Below are 11,399 nucleotides of genomic sequence, written 5' to 3' on the forward strand. Positions count from 1 at the left end.
GAAAGGGGGATGGCACAGTAAAGCTTCTAGTGTACAGAAAAAGTACACATACAGACCAGTATCTCAACTTCAAGTCCCACCATCCGCTGCACCAGAAACTGGGAGTCATCCGCACCCTTATGGACAGATGTAACTCGGTGGTGACAGAGGAGGAGGACAAGGAAAGAGAAACACAGCACATCAGAAGAGCCCTTGTCCGTTGTGGGTACCCGGAATGGACCTTTCGGAAGGTGGAACGGAAAGGGAAGAGGTCAAAGCAGACAGAGAAGAACAAAAAAGAGGGGGATAAAACTAGGGCCATGGTGATTATCCCATATGTGAAAGGAGTAACCGAGCCACTAGAAAGGGTATTCAGGAAACACCAGGTATCCACAGCAGTGAAACCAAAAACAACATTGAGGAACCTGCTTGTCCACCCCAAGGACAAGATGGGGGACCACGTGAAAACAGATTGCGTATATAAAATACCATGCAAAAGCTGTGATCAAGTGTACATTGGAGAAACTGGCAGGACCTTTGGCAAAAGACTGGAAGAACACAGAAAAGAGGCAGACAACAGCGAAACCGTAAGATATACACGCTCCCAGAAACAACAAGCACAAAAAGAAGAGAAAAAATCGGCAGTCACAGATCATGTTGCCAGAAACAATTGTGTGATAGACTGGGAGGGTGCCAGGGTCATAGATAGGGAGGACAACAGAAGAATCCGTTGGATTAAAGAAGCAGTCTGGATAAGGAAGTCTACCCCAGTGATGAACCGGGACGAGGGGGGATACAAGCTCAGCCACGTTTGGGATTGCATTCTCGCCGCAAAAGCGCCACCTACTTTGGCGTTAAATAGCGGCGAGTTGCAGAACTCCAGTCAGAAGCTCTGAGGAAGGTGTCTGATAGACATCGAAACGTAAGCAGGTGAGAACCTTACTGGTTGTGTTAGAAGAAAATCCTATACCCTAAGTATCTTCCAACCTGATGAAATTATTTACTGATACAATCTATGTTCCCCTTCTTTATACATCTAAGCTGTACGGATGAATTTATATTTCTAATGAGCTTAGACAAACCTTCTATTTTAAGTTCTTGCCTTTTTGTCATTACTAAGAAACGAGAAGAAACCGAATTTACTTAATTGTAGTTACTTGAAGATGTATATATGTAACGTTATCTGTATTTCATCCTTTTACTGTGACCTGTACTTATGTGTGTACAATAAAGGTTTTTCATTCATTATTTCATATGTTATATCTTTGTTTCACATGTTAGATGGAGAGTTAAAACGTCAGGTAACACGACTGTGGGCACATTGCGTCCTGTCCGTGTCACGTCGGTTCCCAACTTCACAGCACAGAAACAAAACTGGACGAAATACCTCACGATCAGGTTAGTTATACGGTGATGTTATGATAATCATATTCTCCGATTCTACTGGATAGTGACTAGCCCCCAGAGATCCGCTTGGAGAGATGTGTGTATACATACTGAGTGTTTATGAACACAACTGGTGATCGTTAATTGAACGTGGGGTCGTGTGGCGCCGTATGGCGCAGCGGTAGCGCGTTCGGCTCAGGACCTAGAGGTTCCGGGTTCGATCCCCACCCATGTCACCGATCCTGTGCCTTTGGGAAAGGCACTTTACACGACTTTCCTCACTTCAATCAGGTGTATATGGGTACCTCCGTGTTTGGGGAGAGCCACACCCCAGACACGTTAAAGAACCCACCACACCTTTCGAAAAAGAGTAGGGGCACACCTCAAAACCCGGTGTGCGATGGTACAAATTCTACGTTCCGGAGTCCAAGAATTGGCATGCCAGAATGATCAGTATGATGATTGTGAGCAATATAGGAAAGACATTATATAATATAGGAAAGACAAGACAACCTTATGATACATGTATATGCCTGAAGGTTGACCCTGGCCTAGGTAATGAACTGGTGACTGACTTCGTCCGACTTACGGATAGAATTTGAGAGCCAATAGTTAAATTAATTAAGAAAATGTCAAAGCAGGACACGTTCAAACACTTGATGTCATGCAAGAACAAATATACAGTAGTTTGTAAATGTAATTATGTTTCCAGATGTTTCAAAAAGATATAAGAAAGGGCAACTAACAGTAGATGATAGGTAGTATATACTCGTAGACTCCTAGCACTAAACATTAGAATATAGCGTTCCGGTAAGCAATACTAATGTTTTGTATCCTCTCGACCGCATTTCGTCACATTTGTACATTTAGCCCATCTGGGCAAGAACATGCAATAAAAATTCATATATATTAATTGATAACTGACAGTAACTCCTCCCCCGTCCGTTAGAAACGCCCTGGAGGAGTTCTTCAGCCCCAGAGTTCGGATGGTCAGGGCGACCACACCGGCCGAGACTTTAAACAGTTGTCTCAAAGACGTCGCCAGGAAGAAGGAATGTTCTGCGATTACTCCAATACGTCACTACAGCACATGCGCACTGGTTGGAAACAGCGGCATCCTCTTGAATAGCAGCTGTGGAGACGAGATTGACTCACACGACTTTGTTATCAGGTACACGAGCTAAACCTTTGGCTTCTGCATGTATACCTGTAGCTGCATATATAGTCTCTAATATTACTAAACAAGTAAAATCTGAGATTTTATACCTCCGGGCTTTTTATTGTATATTTTTACATGTTGTTTGTTATGTATAGTTGATTCCGCTGATTCTTCGTATGAATCCAAGACACGCCAAAGGTCAACGTTCGCGACCATTTTCACGCTCAAAGGGGTGTTCTGGGGCCACCAAAAGGCACCATTTTCACATTTCACACAAAACACATATACAATAAAAACAAAAGAACGTGCATCATCTACAGCCCAATAGAAAAACATATACCGAGTCTCAAAAGAATCCGTCCACTTAAACGCGAGAAACAGCTGCGAACATGAAAATCTAAATCTCTCACAAAACCCTTCCGCGGAAGGATGTCTCTTTCCCCGGAGGTAATACATAGAGAGAAAAGTACGTGTCTCATCTGATGATAATAGTGACGTCCTATTAGCTGTTGTAGGAAAGAAGATATTTCTGGTTGTGTACCGTGCACATGGTAGGGGTCTACATAAGAGCTATTATGTCCCGAGAATCTTCCTTGTCTATTCATGACCTGTACTTAGCTTGTTAGTACAGTAAAGGTCTTTCATTCATTGATCTGCTTCTAGATTCAACCTGGGGCCCCTCCAGGACTACTGGAGGGACGTTGGACGACACGTTAACATGACCGTCATCAACAGGATGGTCGCTAGGAACCTGTTTCCCATGTTCAGGACAAACAAAACCTCCCAACTTCTGAATGTCCTCTGGCCGTTCAACAACTCGGTGTTGCTGCTCGCAAAAGTAAGCCTCTAATAAGTCTTTTTTATTTGCAAAATCATTCCCGAAGGCTAATTGCTTTTACAGAGTCAAACATGAATTCGGAGATCTCATACCTCCATGAAATATTTAAGCTTTTGTAAATGTTTTTACACAGTACACTACAGTACAGAACAAAATAACACAGGTTTTTGTTTTGAAACACACAACTAATACAGTAGCACCTTTGGCCTGAAATAGGTCAGCCTATTCCAGAGGGAGAACCTCATTAATCAAAACCGGCGGTGCGCTGACCGCTGGTGTTTTGTTGCATAACCGGAACATCTGTTTTCGCTGCCTTGCAAAACCGAAAGTTCTGCTGCAGTACCAAGGTCAGCTACCAGGAGGCCCATATTTGACCTTGACCTTTGGCTTCCTAAGACCTACCAGCATATTAAATATCATCACAATCCATAAAGCGTTCTGAAGTTATGCTGACTACAAATGCACAGAAACACACACACACACACACACACACACACACACACACACACAGGCCCGCCAAAAAGAATACCTCCATTTTTCATGGAAGTAATAAAGATACTATAAGGTACAATACAGTAATAGGGAACAGTCAACTACTGTCTGGAAAATAATATAATAGTAATAACGCTGTCTAAATTTGTGATCCTTAGCACACCCCAGCGTAGTTATATAAAAAGAACGGCACAACCAAGCAACAAACAAAAGTAATAGCTAAATTATCAAAAGACATTGCAACAAAACACGTTGATTTTGCAGAATATCACCTGAAACGAGTTTTACAGAAAATATTTCTTTTACAGGTGGATGCGTACAGTAAAAAGTTACTGAAGGAAAGTAAAACGATGGAGAACGTCATGAGAGAAAGGGACTTGAACCTGACCATCGCCGTGTCAAACCTAAATGGAACTGGTATGCACTGGCCAAGGTCAGCTTAACTTGAAAGTTTTTTTTTTCTAGAAATGTCCTTGTACTCTTCTTCTTCTTTGGCAGTTCAGTCTATGATAGACTATCTGGGCGCCTCTGGTGGCTTCTCATGTGGCTTGAAAGTCCGACCTTCGTTTTGCAGACCCTCCTGCATACTCTGCATGTGTTATGTGTACTTAAAGGTGCAGTTTGTGCTGCAACCTTTTCGCAGTCTTCGTTTCTCTGCTGCAGCTTCTCCCCTCCTCTTGTCTGCATCTGCAACACCGTTCTGCACAACTCTGCGCCAGGCAGCTCTGTCCTCAGCCTGCGCTTCCCATGTGTCTGTTGAGATACCACATGACTTCATGCCCCTCTTGCAAATGTCCTTGTAACGCCAACTCGTCTGGATCCGGAGGTAGGTTGTCCATACAGAACATCCTTCGGAATCCGTCCGTCCTCCATACGCCTGACATGCCCTAGCCAACGGAGGCGGCGTTGGATGAGGATGGAGTAGATGCATGCTCTGTATCTTTGCTTTTTGCAAGATCACACTGTTGGGCACTCTGTCCTTCCAGCTGAGTCCAATGATACGCCGGAGACATCGCATGTCCTTGTACACGTGGTCTAAATCTCACATCAAAATGACCCCTCATCTCTGTTTCCTCTTCTTTGATAGAAAGTTTGAAGTTGAAACATGCTGCTTGCCAACCAATCTGGAGTTAGACTAGCGTTACTTTATTTCTTCAATGGCTGCAATACGAACATGTCCCTGCTTACCGAGTTTCAAAAAGCTCTTAGAAAGAGAACTACTACTTCAACCAACCACCATTTCCTAAGTTTGTTTGCTTTCCTTGTTTTGTTGATTTGTTTTGTTGATTTAAAAACTTGCTCATATAATTCACATTTGTACTGATGTTCGTAATAACTAGATTAATTAGTTTGATCTTTCTTTATTTGTTCAGGTAGATGATTTGTATTGTTTTATTAGTTCTTCGAATTGTTTATTTACTGTTATTTTTGTCTCCTTCCTTTAAATTTTGTTTCATTCAGTATGAATGGTAACTTTTAATCTTAAAGTATTGGGAAGGGCCAAAGATAAACCAGCATGTTTCCGGCCCTCCCATGCGTGTCTACTTAACTTCAATTGTTATATATACCATTTAATGTTTGTGAGTGAGTGCAATAAAAAAAATAAATGAATGATATAGTCCTTCAGAGGGCAGTAGTCACTGCTAACACTTACGCCTTTCTGTAACCCGTAGGTTGTGGTCAAGTTTGGTCGGTAGTTTAACCAGCAGACTATGGTCTGGTCTTGGCGGGGAACTCAAGCCCCTTCCAACCACCGGACTGCTCCTTCTGGGGGAGGCGATAACGTTCTGCGATCACGTCACAATGTTCGGTTTCTACCCGTTCAACAGGGACCACCAGAACCGCACGATTCCCTACCACTACTGGAGAGACTTCACATCAGTTCCCTCCAATAATACAGCTCACCAATTTGTGACTGAGTATAAGCTACTTGTAGAATTAGACAAAGAGGGGATTATAAATCACAGAGTGGACTGTAATGTCATTGAAGGGACAACAGAACATACGAGAATGAACAAGACGTATTCTTTTTTCTTTTAGTTTCTTCTTTATACATACTTTAAAGGCATCCAATGCAGTTTTTATGGCTTAGAAACTCGATTTTTAAAGTCAATATTCTAGTCATTTATCTACATACTGAGTTGCAACCACACTACCCCAATGTATATTGACGCTAATGGAGCAAAATACCCAAATTCTGACGGAATTTGAATTATGCTTAAGCTTCCATTTCGATTACCTATTCTGTGTATTCTTGTACTTGTTGTTATTGACTATGTAAATTTTGATGTTGTAAATAAACAAATAAACAAAAGCAGCAGAAGGTCTACGGGAGTTGCCACCACTAGGCATTGGATAATAATAATGGATAAATGATAATTTAGGATTTGGTAGAATAACAAAACATAAGAACGTGCCTGGATATTATGAATAAAACCAAAGACTGTCTGTACATGTGTACAGTTTTTTTCTGTATCAGTCTAGTCTTTCGTTGAGTAGATTAGTTTTCTGAAGTGTTGTAGTACATGGACATATTATATACAATTGTTGAACAAATTCACATCATTATCTATATCAATATGATTCAAAAGTTGTCTATACACACCGATGGAAGTTACTACCCGTTTTCATTAGTACTGAATGCCTGTTGTGTTGAATAAATACTTGTGAGATCCCACCATCTCAAGATGGGACCGTATTCATTCCGATCATACAAAGTGAAACAAAGTTTCATTCAACCGTACGAATTGACAAAAATTACTTCAAACATACGAGTACAAAATAGGATCAAAACATCAACAGATTCCACTAATGGTATAACAGCCGTGACCCATGACCTAAGTGTGTAGTTGTTTTGACTGGCTTGTATGTGTTATCATTGGCTAATTGTTGTTGAGAGCTGGCGATTATTCCACTCTCTCATGGGGGGTAGCTAGAACCCCAAATCGAGAAAGATAATTTTGAGTACTGATTTAACACGTAACTCAGCATTGAAACAGGAAGGCACAACCGCACACCTCTGGAGCAAAGGATTTGCCATATTTTGTACCTCAAACAAAGTAGACGATGAAGCCCACTTTGTTATTGATTGTAGTTTATATAGTAATGAAAGAAATTACCTTTTTAGATATATTATAAGTACGTTTCCGTACTTCCAATACTTGACTAATATTGAAAAATTCATATTTCTTATGCGCTTTGATCATCCTGTATTAAACAAACCCATTTCAAATTATATTTTTGACATCACTAAGAAACGAGAAGAAGTTGAACCTTTGTATTAGTGTAGTTTTAGAGCTGTTTGTACTACAAACATGTATATTACCCTTTCATCTGTTCACCTGTACTTAGCCCGATAGGGCATGAATGTACAATAAGGGTTATTCTTCTTGTTATTATCATTATGCCATACAGTCACCTCGAAACTAATGAGATTTTACCCTAAAATACCCCCGCCCCCATGGTGCTTCAAATCTTTGCTTATTTTTGTCTCAATGTCAGGAGGCAGTCAACTGTAGCGCCTCATCACAAAAGACGCTTTCGCACAAAGGCTAATGGGATGTTTAGTCAGTTGGCAGGTGTAACGTTACAGGTAGATATGGCCTTGGAATAAGAAGTGCCAAAGGCTAGACGGAAATGTGTGAGAGACGCCTGCTTTTGGAACGAAACAACGCTTATACGACTGAACCGGCCGGTCTAATACGGTAAGAGAAATACTAGTAGGCTGCTACAAGCTTGGCCTACATGAAATTGTAGTCGTTTAGTTAGTGGGGTCGTGGGGCGTAGCGGCAGAGTCAGGCATCGCTTAAGCTACCCAGACACCACAAAATGACGACGATCTATCAATCGGTTTTTGAGTAATCCTCCTTTAAACATTTTTCAACAAACGCCCCTGAAGTTCCAGAGCAAGCAGCTAGGGGGCTCAAACTCGTGTCACTTCATTCCCAGCACAGGAGCTATCTACCATGTAAACTTCGTGACCCTAGTATGTACAAATCAAGAGATATCAAAACTGGAAGTTCTGCTGCATTACCATAGCAAGCTGGCAGGGGGGCCCAAAATCTAATCATTGAAATATCAAGATAATCCATCAAAGCCGTGTTCACACACACACACACACACACACACACACACACACACAGACACACACACACAAACACACAAACACACGAACACCCCTGAAAACTTATTGGCGAAAGTAATAAACATCCTTGCAACGAGTAGTTTAGAAACAAAAATACTACCTACTCTTTTGTAGTTGAAAGATTCCTTCTCAAAGTCGATCTTTCTGCCGTCCACATACCAGACGTTCACACTTTCCAGCAGGGAGTCTACCTGTCCTTCACACGGAATGGTTACAGTACCTCCTTGTTCCATGTTGATATCTGTGGGTCCACGGCCTTGTACAATGCGCGATTGTTCTGAATCAGGGCAACAGTAAACATGTTGGTGTTATGGTGTAGTCAGATGTTTGAGTTTGTAATGATTAATCAACTGTTTGATTTTCTAATCTTTCCGCTGACGTTCTTCGATGAAGGTTAGATATCCAGGTAATACTATAATAGCAACTCAAGCAACTAGATATGATTTTGGAAACGGTCAGACGTTTCAGTTAGTATCCACCAGCTTTCGTCAGTGACTGAGAGACCAGAGAAGAAATGCAGGTTTATAAGCACTAACTATTGATTGATATGTTATTAGTGAATGTATATGAAAGAATGTACAACCCCACCCTCAACAGCGTAGGGGGGCTACGGGTCGATCTCTCCGACACTTGGAATTTGGCGCTCCCAGCCCCGAGGACAGACAACACTTAAGCTCCTATTCTGTATAACAGGAGCTTTCTGACTAATTTGTATTATCTTGTCTATACTTTTGTTCCCTTTCCGACTTCCAAAAAATTGTCTTCACTTTATTTGCATATCAATCAATAGTTAGTGCTTATAAACCTGCATTTCTCCTCTGGTCTCTCAGTCACTGACGAAAGCTAGTGGATACTAGCTGAAACGTCTGACGTTTTCGAAATCATATCCAGTTGCTTGAGTAACTGCTTTTTGGCATATTCTGTACAGCATACACATATTCTGTAAGTATGATGACTTTATTCATGTTTTTACATTTATTTAGCTTTATTTGTTCGACCCTAGTTGTAGTATACCACAAAATGGATTTGCAACTGTAAATGCAATCCATAGCGCATATAATAAAACATATATTACAACAGAAAAATTCTCCCCATCTAACTTAATATCAGGTTAGTACATTACTAAACTTTTGTCAAATCAAATAGTAAATGACAATAGAGAATGAAAAAAGTACTACGTGAAACAACACAATGAAACAAAAGAAAGAAGTAAATGTAAAAGTAAACCAAACACCACTGAAATGAGTCAATCAAACAAAGAAATAAGTCCACTGAGGATGTAGTTGGTGCTTCATTTGACGATAGAACTGCTATAAAATGTTCTGTACTATCCTCCATGTAGATTCAATGGCATCTCTTGGCATTAGAGATGTTTGCTATGAAGTTTTTGGCAACGTCTCAGGGAGGAGCCTAATGGTACAGTATTGTGTGCAGTTTGCAAGAATTCCCGGAATGGTACAGGCATTTTGTCCACAGGAATGGAATGTCCACAGGCATGTCTCTGACCCACATCTATGCCCACATTCCTGGAAACCCTTGGTAAGACCTCTCTGCCCCGGATGGCCCTACTTTCTGTGACCCCGGGGCTCGTTCACTATACACTCAGGGGAGGAGTGCACTGTATCTGTCTAGACTTAAAAGGTACCAAGTCTCCCTCAAAATCATGAAATCTTCTCAGTGCCATGCAAACAATAAACCTAACAGCAACCACCGTCGCCATGACAATGTTTTCATTGCCAGTCTTGTTAACAATTTTATTGTAAGACTTCAACTTACGTGCAACGTATAGTCTCCCAGCTGTGTCTCTACTGCCTAGGACGTTTTGGATTCTGAAGCTGTAACTTCCTGCGTCTTCTGGTGCCAAGTTTTTGATGATCAGGTAGCCCTCTTCTGTCACGTTATACCTGTTTTGAACAATGAATGAAGATATACATTAGAAACTTCTCAGATTCCTCTTAGATAGGACGTAATGAACTTAAAACAAGTCATTTACTGTGCAAGGAATACTGTTGGTTGGGAAAAACCTGTGGGTCTGTTCTCATGATTCAAATAGCTTGCTACCCGAAGAAGCGCAATAGTCAATCAGTGCAATATATTAATGTATACTTTTTATTATATTGATTAGACCAAATTAATCCCTTTTTTAAACTGTAGTTTCGGCGTCCAATTAGTCCGACGCACGCATACACACCTTGCGTCCCATGAGTTCCTGAACTCATATGAATGGATTGACCTAGGTGTTTTTAAGTGGTCGTCTTGTATGTATGTCAAAACTTTTAAGAGAGAGTTAAAACCATCTTTATTAAAATAAAGATGGTTTTAACTCTCTCTCAGTACAATGTAGATTATGTAGAAGGAATGTGCGAGAGAGGTTGACATCTTTAAGAGGTGATGCTATAGTAGTCACCTGTTATGCCAATCGTTACACAAATGTGATAAATCTGCATAAAAAGATGTCTCAGAAATTGTCTAAGAATGACGTGCGTTAAGAGAAACCGTGCGCTTCAGTCAGCCAGTTCGCCACATGAATAAATGCTGATGCAGTTTAAGTAAACTTACTTCGAAGATGTTTTCTTGACCACTCCGTCTGGTGTCCTGGTGGCGATCACGTCACCCTGTCTGATCCACTCCATGGTAGGGATGGGCAGCCCCTGCCACTTGAGTGTCATGGTGATGGTGGACCCTACCATGCCGTTCTTCTGGCTGATCGGGATCACGATGTTTGGTGCTTTTTATAACGGCAGATTACAGCACCGAAAGAGATAAGTTACTTGAAATGGTCACCAAAATGTTTCCTACCTTTATTCACCCTCCCAACCTACAAAAAACTGCATTTCTATTAACACCTCCCAATCTCGCAAAATGTCGACCATTTCATACTCCACTGTAAGAAATCAAACCCAACAATAACTACAAATGTATATCTAAAGTAGCATTTGCATTACTTGTTATCATTTTAGTGTTTATTTGTCTATTTTTGTTATCATGTTCTCGCAATTAGCCCTTGGGCATGAATTTGCAATAAACTTTCTTAATAAACCCCGAAAATAATTTCACCAGGTTGGTGGATATTAGGATTTACGTCTTGGGAGAGCCAGGGTAATAGAGAGGATAATAGACGAATCCGTTGGATCCATTTCATTACTTTCTTTGATTATATGCGAATAAAGCAGACAAATAAGCGATCTGTAATTTGACAAAAGTATAATACTCACGTCTAGAAAGTAACCGTACTTCGGTAGTACCAAATCCCTGATTGTTTGAGACTATACACCGGAAACTGGAAGTGAGATAATACAGTCGTCATTACGTGTAATATCAACAAATGTCAGGATTCAACTGTAGAAATTTCATTGTGTTTCACATCCAAAATATATGATTATTATATTGTTATTGATATT

General features: G+C 40.7%; 1 protein-coding gene and 1 long non-coding RNA gene across 3 annotated transcripts in view; both read right to left on the reverse strand.

The window, feature by feature from the left end:
- LOC109485152 (contactin-2-like) overlaps nucleotides 1-11,399 on the reverse strand; it is a 99,814-nt gene that overhangs the window by 33,439 nt on the left and 54,976 nt on the right. The gene's annotated exons all lie outside the window — the stretch shown is intronic.
- On the reverse strand, nucleotides 9,783-11,280 carry LOC109485188. Its single transcript, XR_002141111.1, has 3 exons — nucleotides 11,214-11,280; nucleotides 10,558-10,726; nucleotides 9,783-9,902 (listed from the first exon to the last, which is right to left on the reverse strand). It is a non-coding gene; the product is annotated as an uncharacterized LOC109485188 (long non-coding RNA).

The sequence above is a fragment of the Branchiostoma belcheri genome, unplaced genomic scaffold (genome assembly GCF_001625305.1).
Source record: "Branchiostoma belcheri isolate BF01 breed outbred unplaced genomic scaffold, Haploidv18h27 scaffold73, whole genome shotgun sequence".
NCBI classification, from domain to species: Eukaryota; Metazoa; Chordata; class Leptocardii; order Amphioxiformes; family Branchiostomatidae; genus Branchiostoma; species Branchiostoma belcheri.